The sequence below is a fragment of the Leptopilina heterotoma genome, unplaced genomic scaffold (assembly GCF_015476425.1).
Source record: "Leptopilina heterotoma isolate Lh14 unplaced genomic scaffold, ASM1547642v1 Lhet_142, whole genome shotgun sequence".
NCBI classification, from domain to species: domain Eukaryota; kingdom Metazoa; phylum Arthropoda; class Insecta; order Hymenoptera; family Figitidae; genus Leptopilina; species Leptopilina heterotoma.
The window spans coordinates 26201-47983 of record NW_025110861.1 but is presented as its reverse complement, the minus strand read 5'-3'; the positions used below and the strand labels follow the sequence as shown (position 1 = coordinate 47983).

The 21783-nt window shown below is 25.9% G+C and overlaps 1 protein-coding gene and 1 non-coding gene across 4 annotated transcripts in view; both read right to left on the bottom strand.

Annotated features, from left to right (window-relative positions):
• LOC122498180 (titin homolog) overlaps positions 1 to 21783 on the bottom strand; it is a 150806-nt gene that overhangs the window by 118823 nt on the left and 10200 nt on the right. The window lies entirely within an intron of this gene.
• On the bottom strand, positions 2147 to 2218 carry Trnat-cgu. The gene has a single exon. It is a non-coding gene; the product is annotated as a tRNA-Thr (tRNA).

Below are 21783 nucleotides of genomic sequence, written 5' to 3'. Positions count from 1 at the left end.
AAATAATTAAATTCCTATGAACTTTTAATTATTTATGAAAGTAATTGAACGTTTGCGTAGAATGTTATCAACTTTTTTTTTGAATAATTGAATTCATTAGGGAAATTTTTTTAAAAGTAGATATAAATATCACTGATTGAGCAAAAATTTTAAAAATAATTGAAAATAATTTTCGAAAATAATTGAATCTCTGTAAAAAATTTCATTATATATGAAAATAATTGAATTATTGCGAAGAAATTTTTTTAAAAAAATTTAAAAATATTGAAAATCACTGAATTGAGAAATATTTTTGAAAATAATTGAAATTTTGACATGAATTTTAATAAAATTTTTGAAAATAATTGAATTTCGGCGAAAAATTTTGCTATTTATATAAAGATGGCAAATTGAAGTCTTAACTAGAATTTTTTGAAAAAAAATTTAAAATAATGGAATTTCTGCAAAGAATTTTATTACTTTTGAAAATAATTTAATTCTTGTGATGAATATTATATTATTTATGAAAATAATTGAATTTTGCAAAGAACTTTATTAAAATTCCTGACAAATAATTAAATTTCTGGAAATAATTTTGATATTTATCAAGATAATTGAATTCTTTTTAAGAATTATTGAGTTAAAATTTTTGAAATATAATATTCAATATATTTGTTAAAAAAATTTAACTAATTTCAACAGAATTGAAATTAAAATTTTTCTAAAATATTACGTCTACAGAATTATTAATTAAAAGTATATGAAAAATTCAACTTTTCCAAAGATTTGAATTTGAAACCTTTCCAAAATTCAATTATTATTTCTATAAGAATTGCTTTTATGTCTTATCCAAAATTGAATTTTTTAAGAGTTTTTAACTAAAATTCTTCTATAAATCCATTATTTTTAGTAATTAATTAAATACATATTATACAAAATTCAACTAATTTTAGAAGAATTTGAATATTTTCCAAAAAACTAAGTTCTTTAAAATTTTTAATTAAATTCATTAATTAAAAATTGAAATTTTATAAAATTTCAAATTGTAAACTTTTGATATTTATTTATTTATGAAAATTTTAAATAACTTTTGTATAAATAATTTTTATCTAAATTTCATTTTGTCATAAATTTTATTTGACATATAAATTGCAGTTGACATAAATTTTATTTAATATAAAATTCTTTGACAAAAAAATAAAGGCACGAATTTTAAAAATGACCATTCAGATTTTATCAAGATATTTTTGTTTGGTCACGTTTAACATTCGCGCCTATATTTTTATGTCAAATAATCTTCATGTCTAATGAGAATTAATGAGAATTAATGACAAATGAAAATTACGTTAAACGATTTTTATGTCAAATGAAAATGTTAAATTAATTTTATATCTAATGAATTTTATAGGTATCAAATTAAATTTATGTCAAATTAAATTTATGCCAAATAAATTTTATCAGAAATGAGTTTTATATGTAAATTGATTTTTATGTCAAATGAAATTTGTATCACATAAAGTTTATGTAAAATGAAATTTATTTCAAATAAAGTTTATGTGAAATGAAATTTATGTCACGTGAATTTTATGTCAAATAGGAATTATGTTAATTGAGTTTTATGTCAAATGAAATTTATATTCAATGAATTTTATGTCAAATGAATTTTATATCCAATGTAATTTTTGTCAAATGAATTTCATGTCAAATGGAAATGTTAAATATACTAATTTGTATTAGTAACTGACTTTTTGCTTTTGAATTAGTAAATTTTACTAATAAATTAGTAGAAATTACTATTTAGGGGTTGTCTATAAATTATACATAGCACTTCAAGGGAGGGGGGGGAGGTGTCAAGCTGTTGTCTATGATAAGAGGATGGACCCTTATTAGTAACATTTACAAATTATAAATAGTAAACTCTACTCATTTATTAGTAAAATTTACTAATTTAAAATCAAAAAGTCAGTAATTAATTCAAATTAGTAAACATATTTACGATTTCAAATTTTGCCGACAAGTATAAAAATACAAATTGAAATTTCTAAGTTTCATCAAAAATTGTTTTATTTCCTTTAAAATTGAGTAAAAGTTAGTTAAATTGTTTAATTTTGAATGCTTAAAATAAGAAAACGATTAAAAGAAAGTAGTGTGATGGAAAAAAAAATCCTGCCTCCTGTGAGGTTTGAACTCACGACCCCTGGTTTACGAGACCAGTGCTCTACCACTGAGCTAAAGAGGCCGTGAACTCCAGGCCGGATAGAAACATTTGTAAATATGATCCTTCGAATAATGGAAATGAGGGTCCGACACGAATAATCATCCCTGCGTGTGGTTGCAAGGGATAATACCAGTCAGGTATTGGAGTGACTGCCTCTGGGCCGCTCACTGCAACCTGACTGGTACCACCCCTTGCTAACACGTGCATGGGCTTTTATTCTATCTATCCAGACTAAATGGTTCTATTGTTGGCAATCGACCCCTTAATATCATGTCAAATTCAAAATCTAACTAATTAACTAACTAATTAATTAATTAATTAACTTAGATACTATTTAACTTACTTATACTAACTAACTTACTTATACTAATTAATTTACTAACTAATTAACTTTTAGGGGCCGTACTTAAATTACGTAACGTTTTTTTCAATTTTAGACCCCTCCCCCATGTAACAAACTTTTCCATACATTAGCGCCATTTTTTGCTGAGTTTAACAAATATCTTGCCCCCCCCCCCTCCATACCCCCTGAGGCGTTAAATAATTTAAGTATGGCCCCTTAGTTTCGAACTAACTTACTAACTAACTTATTAACTTAAGGGCCATTCATAAACTACGTCACACAATTTTGCATAATTTTTCCACCCCCCCCCCCCCTACCCACGTCACAAATTTTACATGCCTTAGCGCCATTTTTTCTACAGAACGTCACAAAAATTACAAATGATTGCAGAAATTCAATTATTTTCAAAATTAATAAAATTCTTCGCAAAAATTAAATTATGTTCAAAAATATTTTTAAATTCTCATCAAAATTTCAATTATTATTAGAAATGTTAGAAATAATTAAATTCTTTTCCGAAATTCAATTATTTTCAAAAATTTTCCTCAATTCAATGATTATCAATATCTACTATTTTCATAAAATTTTCCAAAAGAATTCAATTATTTAAAAAAATTTTTATAAAATTCTACACAAACTTTAAATTATTTTCAAAAAATAACAAAAATTTCACATGAATTTCATTATTTCCAAACTTTTTTTTATAAATTTCTTCGCAATTATTCAATTATTTTCATAAATAATAACATTTTTACAGGGATTCAATTATTTTCGTAAATAATAAAATTCTTTTTAAGAATTTAATTATATTCATAAATAATAAAACTCATAGCAGAATTTCAATTATTTTTAATACAATTTTAATCGAATTCCTCGAAAAAAATTCTCAAAATTTTTATAATAATTCGTCAAAAGAATTAAATTTTAAGAAACATGTAATTATTCAATTAATTTTTAGTTTTGTATTTAAATAATTGAATTCTAGAGGAATTTTCTTATAAACATTGATTTAAAAATGGATTTCAGTTAATATTTTAGATTGTAATTGAATTTAAAAAAATTTTAAAGGCATTAGAGCGAAAATTTTTAGAAATAATTGAATTTCAAAAAGATTTCAGATTAAAATTTTTGAAAATTTGAATTTTTCATATTTTTAAATAACAATTATGTGGAATTAATTTTTTTTGAGAAACTTTAATTGCGAATTTTTTTGTTGAAATTATTTAAAGTTTATTTATTTTCTAATATATATTTAACTGAAGAATTTATAAATAACTGAAATTTTGTAAAATTTAATTGTAAACAAATGAATTTGAAAATTCTTAAAGAACGCTTTTTCGAAAATTATTAAAAATAATGGATTTATAGAAGATGTTTATAGTTAAAAACACGAAAAAAAGTTTTATTTTGTAAAAGTTACAAATTATTGCAAAAATTTAATTATTTTTAAGAATAATAATATTCTTTGGAAAAATTAAATATTTTTTCAACAATAATAAAATTCTTCTTTAGGATTCAATTATTTTCACAAATAATAAACCTCATTGCAGAATTTCAATTATTTTTAATACAATTTTAATCGAATTTCTCGAAAAATGTATTTATTCTAAAAAAATTTATTAAAATTCATTGATAGAATTCAATTACTCAATTATTAAATTATTTTTCAATTCTTTGAAACTTTGTTGATATAGTTCTTTAAGAGAATTCAATTTTAAGATAGATTCAATAATTTATTTCTCTGAAATTCAATTATTTTTAAAAATTTTAATAAAATTCTTGGCAAAATTTCAATTATTTTGAAAAATTTCCCTCAATTCAACGATTTTCAATATTTACATTTTCCAAAAGAATTCAATTATTTAAAACAATTTTTGAAAGCATTTTTCGCAAAAATTCAATTATTTTCAAAAATAATAAAAATTTCATAGGACTTCAATGAACAAATTTTTTAAAACTTCTTCGCCACAATTCAATTATTTTCTTAAATAATAAAATTTTTCATGAATTGAATTATTTCTATAACTAATAAAATTCATCCCTGAATTTTAATTATTTTCAATGAAATTTTAATTAAATAATTCCTGGAGAAATGTAATTATTCTTAAAATTTTTATTAAAATTCGTAACAAGAATTAAATTATTTAAAAATTTGAGGATAAAATTTTTTAGAAAAATTAAATTTTAAGAAAAAGTTGAATTATTCAATAAATTATTTATTTTTATATTTAAATAATGAATTTCAGTTAAAATTTTAGATAATAATTGAATATTTAAAGCAATATGGCGTGATTTTTTAGAAATAATTGAATATCGAAATTAATTCTTTTGAAAAAGTTTAATTGAATTTTTTAAATATTATTTTAAGTTTTTATTTTCTAATATTTATTTAATTGAAGAATTTACGAATAATTGAAATTTCGTAAAATTGAATATTGTAAAGAAATGGATTTGAAAAATTGTCAAAGAACTTTTTCGAAAATTATTAAAAATAATCGATTTAAAGAGGAATTTTAGTTAAAAATTCTTGTAAATGATTTTATCACTCGGTCATCTTTAATTATTATAAAACATGAAGAAATCGAAGACTCGGAGTTATCGATATCTTCATGTTTTATACCTAGTTATGAAAAATTTAATTTATAATTATTTTTCAAGTAGTCTTAGCAAATATTAATTGTCAAAAAATGTTTAATAACCTATTTAATCTATTAACCTTTTGACATTGTCTATCTATACACAAAGCCACAGATTTTTCTCTCATTTCCTTTACACTTTTCAAATTATATATTCTATTTTAAAAAAATTTATTTTTTAAAGAATATAATTTATGAATTGAATTTTTAAGCAATGTTATTTGTTACTTTAAGGAATAAAATTGAATCATTACAATTAAATTTCACCAGAGCTTCATACTAGGTTGATTGGTGGTAAATCCATTGAATGTTTATAGCTTCTATATTTTCAGGAGCGGAAGAAAATATCGATTTGACCTGCTAACCTAAAAAGAGACTTATTTAGGTCAAAGATCCTTGCTGATGCAATGTGTGAATATCAATTGACACTTTCCGTTGAAATTTAGAAAAAGGGAATTTCCTGATGATAATTTCCCGCTTGTCACGTTGAGGAGCTTCTTCCCTTTTCTTCCTTCCTCCTTTGACAATTTCTCCCCCAAAAAAAGGACAGATGTTGACCCAGTCCTTAAGATTTTGGCCAAAGACCTTTTCAAGCTCAGTACAATAATGTAATGTGTACAATAATGCCTGGAGCCATTGTACAATTTAAAGCAGATGTTATCCCTTCGGTGTGCAATACATTCCGTATGCATGTTCAACGTGTTATGATGGACAAAGGATTAGCGCACAACTATTTTTGTCTCAGCCATCAATGGCTCGTAAGAAACAGTAAGAAAGGAAAAGAGCTTTTGCGGTTTTTCTTCTTCTTTCAAAATGTCACAGAATGAGACTTTTGAAAATTAATATTGCGTAAACTTTCTATTTACCGAATTTCAAACATATACAATTAGAAGATTTTTGGATGAAAATTTAATTACTTCAAATGTGGCTGAAACTATACACTAAAAGTTCAGAAACAATTGGAATCAATCCGTAAAAATAGAAGCGGAAGAAATTCTATCAAATTCAGTAACAATTTGGGTTTTTAACTTGAAAAAAAAAGCTTGGAGTAAGACAAACAATTGTATAGTGTCTGACGACGATGTCTGGCATCCTGTGTGACTCAATTCAAGATCCCCCTCCGGAAGTTTCAGGACAAAGAAAACATTCATGAAAGACCTTGCTCCCGAATTTCTTAACTTTGATTTCTAATTGCGAGGATCAACAAGGGCGTACATTCAGAATCTGATCTAGGGGCAATTGATGTTTTTCAAAGGTGGTAAAATGGAATTCACTTTTTTTCTTATAGTATATACAGGGAGAAAATTTATTCCTTATATATTTTACCGAATTTTCCAATAAAGTTGGAATATAGTGGCATAATCGAAATTTTTCGTAATTTTTAAATTATTTTCTTTAGTGATAATGATTATAAAATTGAATATGATATCTTTATTTCTTACAAGGCTAGTACTATGTAAAAGTTCGAAAACAATTCAAACTGAAAGTTTACTTTGAATTAAATAGAATTTAATATCTATTTTGAATACCTCCTTGATGGGCACTTTAAGGCACAGTGATCCAGATCCAATATGGCTGACATGAGTTTTATTTTACTCGAAATTTTATGAAACTTAGTGTATAAGGGTTTTCGGGAACCCTGAATTAAAATCTGATGTTAAAATTCAAAAATTTAATATGGAGGATCCAATAAGGCGGACATGATTTTTTTATTTCATCTGGAATTTCATTAAATTTGCATATTAGGTTAAAAAATAAGTGAATCAAAACGATTTTTAAACTTCTGCAAGTTATTTCTAAGACTTTAAAAGTTACTTCCACAATTAAAAAAAAACTTCAAAAATAAGACTTTTTTGCAATTTTTTATTTTTAAAATACCAATAATTTCGTAATTTTAAATCAAATTAGGTTCAAAAATAGGTCAATCGAAGCGTTTTTTTAAGGTTCTACAAATTAGTTATGCGGATTTTAAATTCACTCCTACATTTCTTAACAAAATTTTTAAGTCTTATTTCCGAAAATTAAAAATTTTTAAAAGTTTATTATCTCCGGCTAATACGGCAAAAAATAGATTTGAAAATATTTCATATTCGTAATCAGTCGACCTAAAGAACCCTTCGATATAAAGATTCATCAAATTCCATCATTTTAGAAATAAATTATTAAAAAAAATTTTAAACATTTTCGAAAATTAAACCGACATATTAAATCTGCCATTTTGAATTCTTTAAAAACAGACTTCCGGTTCGCAATTAGCGAAATCAAAACCATTTTTTTATACAAAGATTCATAAAATTCCATTATTTATAAGAAACAAGTTATCAAAACAATTAAAATTTTTTTTCAAAATTAAATCGTCATATTGGATCGGCCTTTTTGGGTTTTTTAAGAACAGACTTTTGACTTTTAATCTAAGATCTTAAAAACCTTTTGATACAATGATTTATAAAATTACATAGTTTTGGAAACAAATTATCAAAAAATTAAACCTGTCTATTAATTTTTTATTTTTGAATTTCATTTTATTAATTACACGGAAAGAAAAAGTCCGTCAATCATTAATAGACTAGTATATTACTTTGAGACGGGACACAAAATCATTGAATGGATAACATACTTTGAGTCACAATCAGTGACGAGTTGCTTGCTAAAATATAGAAAACTGTCATCAATATATAAAACTCGTTCACTAAAATTTAGAAAACTGTCTATTAAATTTTCTATGACTATCAAAAGCATTCAAAAAATTCAACTTCTTTCAGAATTATCCCTAATTTTAGACACTATTTGGTACAGAATGAACACATTTTTTTCGTTGCACAGTTCCGATATTTTATTTACACTCTTAGACGCTTTAGACCAACACATTTTCGCACTTATAATAACTACACGTAGAAACGCACACTTATAACACTTTAAGTTTAGAAGCGAACTGTTCTTATATACCAATTAATAACAAAATTTTTCACAACTTGTGAGAAATGATTTTGCACTAATAACTACTTTTTAATTAGCGAGAAATATAAAAGAAAATATATTTTCATCGAGGTCAATTTCTAGACGCAATTCAACTGCAAATTATTAGTTAAGTTAAATATTCACATTACACATAATAGTATATAGGGATATGTATAGCAGACAGCAAAAACACATGGACTATAGAGAAACCGGAAGAAATGCGCATCGGTACACTGCGCAACAATGCGCTAGTGAAGAGCGCCGATCTAGAATACGAGTCAACTAACGTTTCACAAACTTTCACTAATGATTCGTAAACATTCAAACAGCCATTGATAACAATTCAGCATTAAATCTAAAACAATTGGTCACATACTGGCATTCTAATCAATCCATGACTCGTTTTCAATCGTTAAGTAAAGTTAAGTAACCATCAACGGAAAAAGAGTCCCGTCTCAAAGTAATATACTAATCCATTAATGGTTGACGGACTTTTTCTTTCCGTGTAACTTTATTTTTCTATCTTCATTAACACATTTTAGTCATTTAGTATAGTTTAATATTTAAGTTACTAACTCCAAATGTTAAATAAAAAAATTGAGAAATTTTTTGAAAAAATAAAAAATTTGCATTAAATTAAATTTATTAAAATTTATTAAAATTTAAAAAAAAAAAAATTTTGAAAAAATACTTTCTGTCAATCGTAACTAGTAATAATAATTGTTGATAAAATATAATTAATTTTATGTTAAAAAAATAAAAATTGTTAATAAAAGAATTTTTTAATATAACATAACAAAAAGTATAATTGTTTATAACAATAAATTTCACTGGTATTTACTTGCATATTGTAAGTATAGTAAATTATGCAAAATTTAGTTGCTAAATTTACATAATATTAAAAAAAGGTTTCATTCATTTTTATATTCATTATAATTTTGGTATTGTATTAAGTTAATTCTGTTTTATCCTCAGTTTACATTATTTCTGTATTTTTATTTATTACTTATTATTTGATGTTTTTAAATTATTATATTTAAAGTCTTCGTGTATTCTCATTATCGTTTTATGTAGCTATTATTATTTTATTTATTATTTAACGTCTTCGTGTTTCGTATTTTCTATTTTTGTTCTCTGAATTATTTTATAGATAATTCTTTTGAAAATTCAAAATGGCTGATCCAAGATGGCGGACGAATATAAAAAAAAATTGTTTGATTTTAATGAAACTTGATATCTAGGGGTTTTTTGGGTCGCTGATTACAAATGTGAGGTCGGATTTTAAGAATTCAAAATGGCGGATCAAATATGGCGACCAAATTTTTTAAAAGTTGACGAATTTGTCCAGAAATATTTTTACTCGTCAATTTTGATCCGTAATTTTGAATTTTTTAAATCTGACTTCAAATTCGGATTCACATTTGTTTATCATTCTCTGAGAGAAAAAAAAATATCCTGTGATCGGTTTGACATTTAGAAATTCTCGGAGACCTACTTCCGGATTTATTGCACAAAAAATTCCCGGAAATCTTTTCACGTATATCATTAAATTACAAATATGGCAAACGGCAACGGCATTTTGAAGTTCACGGTTGAAGTTTCAGCTATAAAGCAAATTTTGTAATTATAACGTGAAAAAATACACCTGCACAAAATTAGACCAAATTTTAAGGTGGAAAATAATCACAAAGGGATGGGGATAATAAAAATATGCTCCTGTATTATACTAATGATTTTAATAACTTTTTTTTTGAATACTTAAATTTCATGGTGTAATTTAAAGAAAAATATCACTAGCAAAAATTTGTAAATTATCAATGTCAAAAAAAAAATTGCATTACGGAATAAAGTTATACTATATATATGTATATGCAAGTACATGAATTTTGTGAGACGTGTGACGCATTATTACTGTACGGTTCTGCATGATGAATATGCACAGTGCACACACACACAGTGACGATGTCTACGTGCTGCGGACAAAGAGGCGTCCATTCTTTTAATTGGATTCCTTTCTCAAATTTTTAAACGCAATCCCACCGAGAATAACAATAACTTGGGTTCTACTCTGCGAATCGTGCGAGCTCAGCCCACTTTCGCGTTGGTGTCAGGAGGTCGTAAATCCACTTCCCGTGGCTCCGACGACAGGGCCGTACGCAAACAATTATCAGCTCCATTGTTTCCTTTCTCATCGATCATCCACCACCTACTACTCTCTATGCAACTTTAGTCAATCAATATTGACTCTTTCCATTATTAACACACTTTGTCTAGACCCAAGACTAATTTTTCAATTATCTCCATTCAACAATAAGATTAAGAGATCTCCTAAAGTGACAAACATAATAAGATTGTCAATAACAATGGGCAAACTCAAGAAATTTAAACTTTTCATACACGAATCTAATGCTTCATTTTTTTTCAATTAACCCCTTTGCTGTTTGGAAAAATATTCATATATGATTGGCCTAAAATGTCCAGCAAAATCAGGTCGATGAATTTTTATATATGAAACTTAGTATACAAGCGTTTTTGCGAACGCTGAATTCAAATATGACATCAAAAAGAAATTCAAAATGGCGGATCCAATACGACGGACAAAATTTATCAATTTTAAACAGATACTAGCAACAATTCGCGCGCTAAAGCACGCTAACTTCTTACTGCCTTTTTTTAAAAATAAAATTAGCAATTTTAAAAATAATAGAATTTAAAAATTTTCTAATTTAAATTTTTGTTGAAAACACTAAAAAAAATTCAATTTTGGAGAAATTACAAATAATTGCAGAAATTCAATTATTTTCAAAAAAAAAAAAAAAAATAAAATTCTTCTCATAAAATTCAACTATGTTCAAAATTTGAAAAAAAATCCCAATTTCTTTATAAATAACAAAATTCTTCTCCAAAATTCAATTATTTTCATAAATGTCAAAAAAAAATTCTTGTCCTAATTTCAATTATTTTCAAAAATAAAATGCATTTTTCTAATTTTAATGATTTTCAATATATCTAAGATTTTAATAAAATTTCCCAAAACGAATTCAATTATTTAAAAAAAAAATTTAATAAAATTGCACATAAACATTTTACTATTTTCATAAATAATAAAAATTTTACAGGAATTCAATTATTTTCATAAATAATAAATTTTTTTTAAGGAATTCAATTATTATTTTCGCATAAAAAATAATTTAAAATTCTAAAAAATAATGATTGAATTAAAATGATGAAAATAATTTTAATGAAGTTACAGTAACAATATTCTTATAATATAAAATTATAATGATTTTATTACTCGGTCATATAAAGGTTATTTTAGGGTAACTGATTTTAATTCTGACCTAAAAAAGTTACGTCTACTATTTTGAATTTCTAAAAATGAATGTCAAATTTGAATTCAGCGACACAAAATACCCCACTATACTGAAATTGATAAAAATCCAAAGGAATGTTAAAAATTATGTCCGCCATTTTGGATCCGCCATTTTGAATTTATAAAAATGAAGGTCAAATTCGAATTGAGCGACTCCAAAAACCCTTATACACAAAATTCTTAAAAAAAATTATTTTTTTTATATTTTCAAAAATTCAATCAGTCTTAAAAGATTTGACAGCAAATTTTAATTGTTTAGAAATTTTTTCTTTCAAAAATTATTAAAAAACATTTTTAAAAGATTAATTTTAAGAATTTATTATATTTTTTTGAAAATGAACATTATAATCTTAACTATTAAAAAAACACGGACAGTTTTACTTACAATTTTTATATAAAAAATTCAGTTTTTGTATATGTAAGTAATTGAATTTTGGGAAATTTTTTGGAAAATTATTAAAAATAATTAATTTAGAGATGAAATTTAGTTAAAAATTGTAAAAAATAATTGAATTTTAGAAGGGTTATGTTGTAATTTTGAGAAATAATTAAATTTCAAATGATTTTCAATTGAAATTCTTTTAATGGAGAGACAAATAAGAAGTTTTTAAATATTTAATTTATTTAACAAAGTTATTAACCGTTGCGTAAGAATTTTAACCCTTAAAGTCGTTTCCAAATGCACAAATATTTCACATGGTTAGATTTTTCCATAACTCGGTATCTAGGGTTTTTTGGGGTCGCTAATTACGAATCTAAGGTCAAATTTTTAAAATTCAAAATGGCGGATCCAATATGGTGGACGAAATTAAAAAAAAATTTGTTTGATTTTAATGAAACTTGATGTCTAGAAGGTTTCTGAGCTCGCTGATTACGAATCTGAGGTCAGATTTTGAAAATTCAAAATGGCGGATCAAATATGGCGGTCGAATTTTTAAAACATTGTCTGATTTTAATGAAACTTGGTATCTAGGGGTTTTTGGGGTCGCTGATTACGAATCTTAAAACAGATTTTTTAAACATAGAAGGATTATTTTCACAAATTATTATTTTGGAAAATAATTGAATTCTTGCTGTAGAATTTTATAAAAATTTTTTTAATTGATTTTTTTTTTATGAAATATTTTATATAATTCAATTTCTGCGTGAAAATGTTATTATAAAAAAATTGAATGTTTGCGAAGAATTTTTTTTATCAAAAATCATTTGTGGAATTTTACTAAAATCGTATAGATATTGAAAATCATTGATTTTAGAAAAGTTTTTGAGAATAATTTGAATTGTTTTAAAGAAATTTATATTACAATTTTTAGAAATATTAGAACATATAATAAAAAATTGAATTAATTTGAAAAAAAAACCACTAAATAGAATTATTAATAGTAATTGTATAGCACATGTTGTTAATAGTTAAATGATAAAAAAACATTAATAAAATAGTAAATTTTTAATAAATATAATCTTATTGAATGATTTAACTTTATTAATCAAATTATTTTAATGAATTATATTTAATAATATTATTTACATATGGATCACATTCTTGCCATAGGGAAAAATTGGTATAAAAAAATACCGTCATTTTATTCCGTTTAATTTCGAATTTAGATGAATTGTAAAATTTCAAGTGGATCGCTAGCTGTTCTATTTCTCCGTCGCCATTTTGTTTCTCGTAATTCTTGGAAGTGACGGAATACAGCACAAAAAAGTTTGTGAATTTGAAAGAAACTGTTGGACCTTTTGGTATTTGGAAATAAGAATTATTGAACCTTTTGATTTTTGGAACAAAGAATTATTGGAACTTTTTTTCTCTGGAACATTTTTCTTTAACTTTTGTCCTCCAACCGAAAATGTCATAAATCTAAAAAAGTATGCAAATAGTAGGAAATTGTAAAAAAAGTAGTAAATAGTAGGTTTTAGTAGATGAGTGCGAAGCCTGCCATATCCGAAGTAAATCGATAGACGCTGTTTGTCATACTGCTTTCGAAATCGAAAATTTGAAAAAGAAAACTATGCCCAGCGTAGTGACATTAAGGAAATGATCCATATTCGCAAAGATGATAGAATTCGATTCGTAACCCTTTGACTCTTAAGACGCTTAAAACATTGGAGGCGTTGCGGCCCTGCGCACTTGGCTCGAGAAGATTCCCGTTGAATGAAATAAAAGTGGACTTGAGCCAGTACGATTCCGAGATTTGGCTCACCGTGGAACCAACCTCCACTCGTACCCTTGAACCTAGTAGACGCTCGCAACGTTGCCGCCTCCTGCCTGCGACATGATGTGATTTCATCGCAAAAATTTCATGCCCGCTGCCACTACTGCTGCATTGCTGCTGCAGGCGGCGTCGATTGCTGCAAAGACGACGACGACGACGACGACAACGACTCTGACTGTTGCCTGTGGTGACGTCACGACAAGTTGCGTGTGGAGTGTAGAGTGGCGTTACGTAAAAAATGTATTTGTGCCGTGCCGCATTTTATTTGCGGACAGCTCACAATGGCTGATTTCGACATGACATCGATATAGCAATATAGCATTCGATACTTTCAAACTTGACGTCATCATGAGCTTGCCAAATGATAAATCAGCGCAGATGTTTAGTTTACCGACGCGACGGACATACGTCAAAATAGAAATTAGTCTTATTATACAAATGATAATTTTTCAGAAATTTATTTTATCGACACCGAAGCCGATTTACCTCCGTTGGTAAAATAGATATCTGCAAATTTTTTGCTACAAAATTCCAAAAAAAATTGGAGCTCACCCTTAAAGAACTCGTCAATCAACTTGACGTCAATTTTTACTATTATCATCAATGATCAAAATTTAAAAAAAAATTGACGATTTTATTTAAAGTGTTAATAAGTTGAAATAACTAATATTATTATATTTTATCAAATTAATTTACTTGTATGTTAGGTTTTATGCATTTTTTTTATTAAATTTCAATTTTCATCAAAAAAAACAAAAAAAAAACAATCAATTTTTACTTAAAATTCAAAAAGATAAAAGTTCGTAAAAATAAAAAAATTTTCTATAAATTCATTCCCTATTAAAAATAATGACTTGTAAATTCAAGAGTTAAACTTTTTTCAACTAAAGAATAATTACTTCTTAACTAATATAAACTTTACACGTCTCGGTTAAAGAATTTTATAAAATTTTTTTGAAAAATTGAAATTTAAAGAATATTTTAATTGCAAATTTTGAAAATAATTAAATTCTCAAAAGTTTTAATGAAAAATCTTCAAATAAAAATTTAAAAATGAAAAATTTATTGAAAATTAAAACAAAAGTTATTTTTATTAACTACTAAAAAATATTATCTTGATGTCAAAAAATGGGGTCAAAATAAGAGAAATTAGAGTAATTAATTTGACGAAAATTTGACGATTAATTTGATCAAAATGAGCCATTTCTCTTTGGGTAAGTTAAAAGTATGAAAAATTCATATTTTCAAAAATTTTAATTTAAAATCTTTTCGAAATTTAATTATTTCTAAAAATTCATGCTATAATGCTTTTAATATTTAATTAATATCTAAAATATTAACTGAAATTCATTTATAAAACAATTTTTATTAGAAAATTCTACAAGAATTCAATTATTTAAAAACAAAAATTCGCGCTTTTTATTGAGTAATTAAATGTATCTTAAAATTGAATTTTCGTAAAAAATTATATCAACAAATTTTTAAATAATTGGGTATTCTTTCGAAATAATAACATTTTTAAGAATAATTACGTTTCTCGAGGAATTCGATTTAAATTGTATTAATTAAAAATAATTGAAATCCTTCGATGAGTTTTATATACTTTTGAATATATAATTGAATTCCTAAAAAACATTTTAATATTTCCGAAAATAATTGAATCCCTGTACAAAATTTCATTTATTTATAAATAATTTGTAAATAATTGAATTCCTGTGAAATTTTTATTATTTAAATTATTAAATGTTTGCGTAGATTTTTATAATCAAGAGAAATTTTTGAAAGTAATTGAAATTTTACCAAGAATATTCTATTAACATTTTTGAAAATAATTGAACTTTGGAAAAAATTTATAATTTATAAAATTTTTTTATTTATAAATAAAAATATAAATATAATTGAATTTTTGAGGAGAATTTAAAAAAATTTTTTAACATAATTGAATTTTTGCAATCATTTGTAACTTCTCTAAAATTCAATTTTTTTAGTGTTTTTAACTAAAATTCTTCTATAAATTATTTATTTTTAGTAATTAATTAAATGTATATATTTAAAAATTTAACTAATTTCAGAATTTGAATTATTAAAATGTTTCAAGAATCGAAGTTCATATTTATGAAAATTGTAAACGCAACTCTTATTTTAAAATTGAATAATTAATTTTAAATTACTTAAGTAATGTTATTCATTATTAAATAATTTCTAAGTAGATAATAACTTTATGATAGTTCTTTGTAATGAAGTTATTTAAAAAGAAATTATTGCCAGGAATAGAAAAAATTGAAGGTTTTGTATTAGAATTCGAGGTAATTTGTTTTTATATAACATAAAAAATGAAAATGAAAGAAGAATATTCTTGACAGAAAAACATCAAAATATGAAATAAATAAAATAATTTCTCCTTATTAACTTTTTGGTTATATAAAATATAACCGAACTTCAGGGAACTTTTAATAGTGTCCATAAGCATACCTTAGGTTAAAATTTATAATTTTCAAGAAACAAGAATTTTTTTTACTAAAAATCAAGCTAATTGTTGCCTTACCTCCCCGATAAGATTGAAAATATATGTCCAGAATGTAATATGGGAATAATAATCAAATGTCTGTTTTCATTTATTAAATATTAAGTGTAAATAATTAAATTTGTTAGAAATTAATTTTATTAATAGGCATGTAAAGTTACTCATAACAAAACAAGTATGATTATTATTATAGTAATCAGATTTCAGCCATTCAGGATGAAATTTGCAACTCTTTTTCTCACTCTCTCGTATACTATATAGCGGACAAACCGGTTTAAATATATATATATATATATATATATATATATATATATATATATATATATATATATATATATATATATATATATATATATATATATATATTTTTAAAAGAGAGAGAGAAAGAGTTTGTGTAGAATGTCGATTTTTGCGATGCGTCTCGTGTAAGAATGGGTCAGACTATCGAAAGTTTAGTGCAATATTAAGTCAGACAACTGCCATACTTCCGTAAACTGATAACCATCAACAAGAAAACCTACCCTAATGTTACTCTCCAACTCGAACTCCAACTATTGACTGAACTTTTGCAAATTTCACAAACTCACCAAAATAATAAATAATAATAAATACCTAATTTATTATCGATAAAGAAGAATTAGAAATTCTTAAAAACATGTTCAGAAACATATAAATTATTTTTTCCATTGTTTTACAACATTTTCGCTGTTTCATTTCAATCGGTAAGTATCTTTTGGGTAGCTTCACTTGTTGTTAGTATAAAAAAAACATAAGGATGAGTATAATATTCTCATGTATGCACATGTAATTAAAAACCGGTTCATTGAAACTTTCAAAAATTCCTTAGTGACGAAAGCTATTACTCCTACTATGTAGAATAAATGATCTCCGCTTTCTTTCTATCATTTATTTACAGTTACTTATGTAATTTATTATTTTTTCTTCATCAATTTTTCATCCTCCAGTTTGCATGCATCTGGATTATACCGCATATGTATCTTTTAAAAAATATTATAAATAACCTCACAACTAAGAAATTTTCATGAAATTCCATAATTGAACCAATAAACATACTGCCTGTAGATATAGACTTTGTCATTGGGCATATCCGTAAATGGGATAAATTAAATAATACACAATTAGTATGTATACTGTATTTACTTATGCAAAGTGTTGTCCACTTACCTTGGAGTTAATCTTGAGTTATTTCAAACAAGTAGCACTGACACCAAAAACTACAAACATACACAAAAACACTTAAAATAGTATAAAGCACCTCTATAGTAATTTATACAATGTATTCATGTATTATTTCCGTTAAGTGATTCAAATCAGCAACCTAAATTATACTTTATATTTTTAGGGAAAGATTCTATATGAGTAGAACGCACAATTGTTGATAAAAAGCTACAGAAGCGGCTTAAATTTCCAGGAGGACTCTACAACCAAAAAAATCAACTTAAAAAATAATTTCAAGTCCGTATCTCAAAGAAATTTGAATTTGTGTCAAATTTCAATTTGTGTCAAATTTCAATTTTCATTTCAAAAAATGGCACTTTTACCTAAAAAATGATTTGTAATACTTTATATGATATAGAGATTAGAAATTTCTTTTTGTTGATTATTTTTAGAGGTAGAGTCGACCTAAAATGTTATTGAGCCAAATTGGTAACATTTAACCAAAATTGTGTTTTATACGCGAAAAAATTCTCTTCAAAGAACCATCTTTTCTTATCTTAATTACTTTTAATCGCTTAGTAAAAAAATAATAGAAAAACTAAATATTTATTGACATTGATAATCTAAAAGTTGTTGTATATTTTATTTCATTATTAATTTTTCCAAAATATTCTCACAGCGTTTTTTGAACGATTTTAATAGAATATTGATTTGCGCAATAAATAAAAAGAAATTTATGGAACAAAATTCCTGAAGTGTCCTTTTAAGACTATAGACAAATTTTTGCTAAATAATGAAGATTCCTCAAATTTCACTTTACCGAAATATCGTATTTCTATCCAATTAGAAGGGTCTGTTGCTCTGTCAGAATTTAATATCGGCCGCACAGTATTAACTCAGTAATTGACTATCAGAATCTTAACCCTAGAAGCGGGAAGTGAATTTTCTCATAAGCTATATAAGCAAGAAGTAGGGTTGCTGTCAATTTCAATATTCTTTGTAAAACTTCCGGTATTTTTAAAAAAAAATAACTAATGGATTCTGTTTTTTTTTTATTTTTATAAAATCCCTATTTTAATTAACTCTGAATTATAAAATCATCAATATTGAACTTTAATTCATTAAAAAGTAAAAACACAAAAGAATATATTAAGAAAAGTGAAACAAAAGTAATTTCTTATGCATTTTGATAGAATCACGCGTCCCCATGTGAACCATGTAGAACCTTAATAACATTCTGTTATCATAAAATAAATTAAACCTTTGACTGCGTTTACGATTTAATTTTTGAACTCAAATGCAAAGTTTTTATTCGCTAAAAATATCAATCAACATAGTTGCTAACAACTCATTTTTGTATATTTTACAATTACAAGTTTGTCTAAAGTAAGATTATAATTACAGTGCATGAAAAAGTAGGTTAAGAACATTCAGTACAAAACGGCGTTAAATTATAACCCATCTTTCCTATCAACTCTTCACTTAGTTGAATCAATATTTCAGAAATAGAATAACACTGTTTTCAAAAAGTCTCAGTTTGAATTTGGCCTTTTAGTTGTTGATACGGTGTCAATCTGTAAGACAAGATTGCATTCTATAATGGAAACTTTTTAAAGAATCTTTAATACGACTTGGACATTTTCGCCAAAACAATGATTTCCAAAGTTTCAATTTTTCTGTTAATTCTCTTAATTAACCACAAGTTGTGTCATGATGTCAAATGGTCGCAACATTTGACGAATTACATTGAAAAAGATGCAAAAGTAAATCAAGTGATTGTTTTAGGAGGCAGAGATAAAATCGAAAAAATTCACAACTTAAATGATGCTTTGTCAGACATAGCGTCGCGATTTCCTACTGCGATGATGGAGATTTCACCTGGAGCAGACGATCAGTTTTCAAAACTGATAATCAGTGATCCACAAGAAGCGCTTTTTGTGCTAATTGCTGACGATCAGGATTTTTCTTCACTGAAGAAGCCATTCAGCCTCGTAAGTAATCTTAAACCAAATCGATCGCGACCGAAGATTCTAGTAATCTTCACGAGGAAAATAACTTTGCAAAAATGCAACAGTTTGCTTCGTGAAATGTGGTCTCATGACTTTTTGGATGCTACTGTAGTTTCAGTTTACCCCAGAAAAGGTGGTACGAATCACGAAATTTCCAAAAGTCTGCCGAAGATCCGTCTTTACTATTACAATCCGCATACGAATATTTCGCGGTCTAAGAAATTCTCACCTAAAGTTGAGTGGTTTCCAGATAAAACTCGAAATCTGCACGGTTACAATCTGACCGTAAGCATAACTGCTTATGAGCCAGAAATTTTTGTAAAAATGGATAAAATGGGTCGTAGAGAGTATTCAGGATTGGGATGGAAAAAGTTAAATGCTTTATCGGAAATAATGAATTTCCGACTAATAACGGAGTATCTTGAAAATTGGGGCTACTTGAATTGCGTAGATAAAAACAAAAGCACTGGTGCTTACTACAACATGATAAGTAAACAATCTCACTTCATTTCAATGGAGTTTCAAAAATTATCAGACTGTGAGAACAAAATATTCGAATGGAGTACAGGAATTACTAAGGCTGAGTTATGCTTGGTTGTACCAATTTTCGCAAAGCAGTCCTACATATTGAACGACTATTGGAAATTATTAAACCTATTTGCCCTCATTATTTTACCCGTGATAATTTGGATATGCATGCGAATTGCTAAAATCAAAATTGAGGATCTAAAGTTGACATATATGATCCAAATCTTGTTAGGAGCAGCAGTACCGCGTGAACCTCGGAATTTACAAGAAAAGATTATTTTCATCTTCATGTTAGTAACATGCACTCTATATTCATCAGTCATCTATACAACGTTTACAGACATCGGTTTGGAGAAGAAAACCACCTACTCCTTACAATCAATCGACGACGTACTGCAATCAGATCTAGACATTGAAATCAATATAAACTATTATCGGTTGCTGCAAATATTCGGCTCACCAAAAGTCCAAACTTTAATAGATAAAGCTATTAAAGCTGAGAGATTATCTGCAAAATGTCTAGAACAATTAGTCACGAAGAAAAATATCGTCTGCGTAGCATTTTCAATGAATGCTAAATTTCTTCTACGAAATGCCAATGACAAGTGTCTTTTGCCAAAAGTAAAGCTATTGGAGAATGATCATCTCTCTCATTCCATAAGTCAGACAGTGCTCACTCCTCGATCTCCTTACGTGAAAAGGATCAACTTTGTACTACAAAAAATGATCCAGTCTGGAATTGCTCAAAAATGGAAATCTCCATATAGGAAGAGAATGGTGAAAAATGCAGTCACGAATGTTCACTGTTTTAACAAAAGTAAAGAGTCGCAAACAATATTAAAGCAAATGTTTATGATCCTTGTTGTCGGATATTTATTATCAACTGTAATATTCATTGCAGAAGTCTTCTTTTTGTATAAAACAAAATCAGAAGCACGTAATTTCAAAGTTGCTAAGAAGTTACGTAAGAAATAAGTTGTTTCACGAATTCACATGTACAATAAAATTATAAATTACCCATATTTTTTTTTTTTTTTTTTTTTTTTTTTTGCTTAGGGAATTTTGGGAAATCTGCCTACAGATACCTTGGATTCCGCACTCCAAGGTTATGTGAGGTTGGTAAAATAAAAAAAAAGGGAATTTAAAAAAAAGGATAAATAAATAAATGTTATAATAAATTTAATAAACTGGCGACCTACTACCAGCCCGACCCACTAAAACCCGTAACCCTTCTTTTGGAGCCCTTTACCCTCCCTCGGAACTGTCGTAAGACTTTAGCCTTCGAGGGTAAATTACCCATATTGTAAATAATATTAATAAATAAAAATTTATTGCACAAACAATTCAAATTCAAAAATTTTATTAAAAATTAACCGAACCGTTTTGTTGGGGTTACATTTTTTGTTTCATAATTAGAATTTTTTTTAATTTTATCGTGATAATAATTTATCAACAAAATTAATAATCCTTTCCATTCCTATTAACACAAAAGTAGAATAGTAACTAAATAATTAACATTACAAATTAACTATTGTTAATCAATTACATAGCTATAAATATATTAATGATAACAAATGTAGCAAAAAGTAAATAATGAATTTTACTAACATTAGGCCTTCGCTTTCTTATTTGAACACTTCAGAAAATTTTTTCCATAAACAATGAACTTATAAAAATTGACATAGTAGCTTTTTGAGTTTACTGCGAATACTGATCAACTTCAAGGGGCAAAAAAAATCACTTTAGTCAATTAAAAAACAAAAAAAGTCGTTTTATTTAATTCAGTGTTGTCACAAAAATTTAATTTTTAGGGTTCCCTC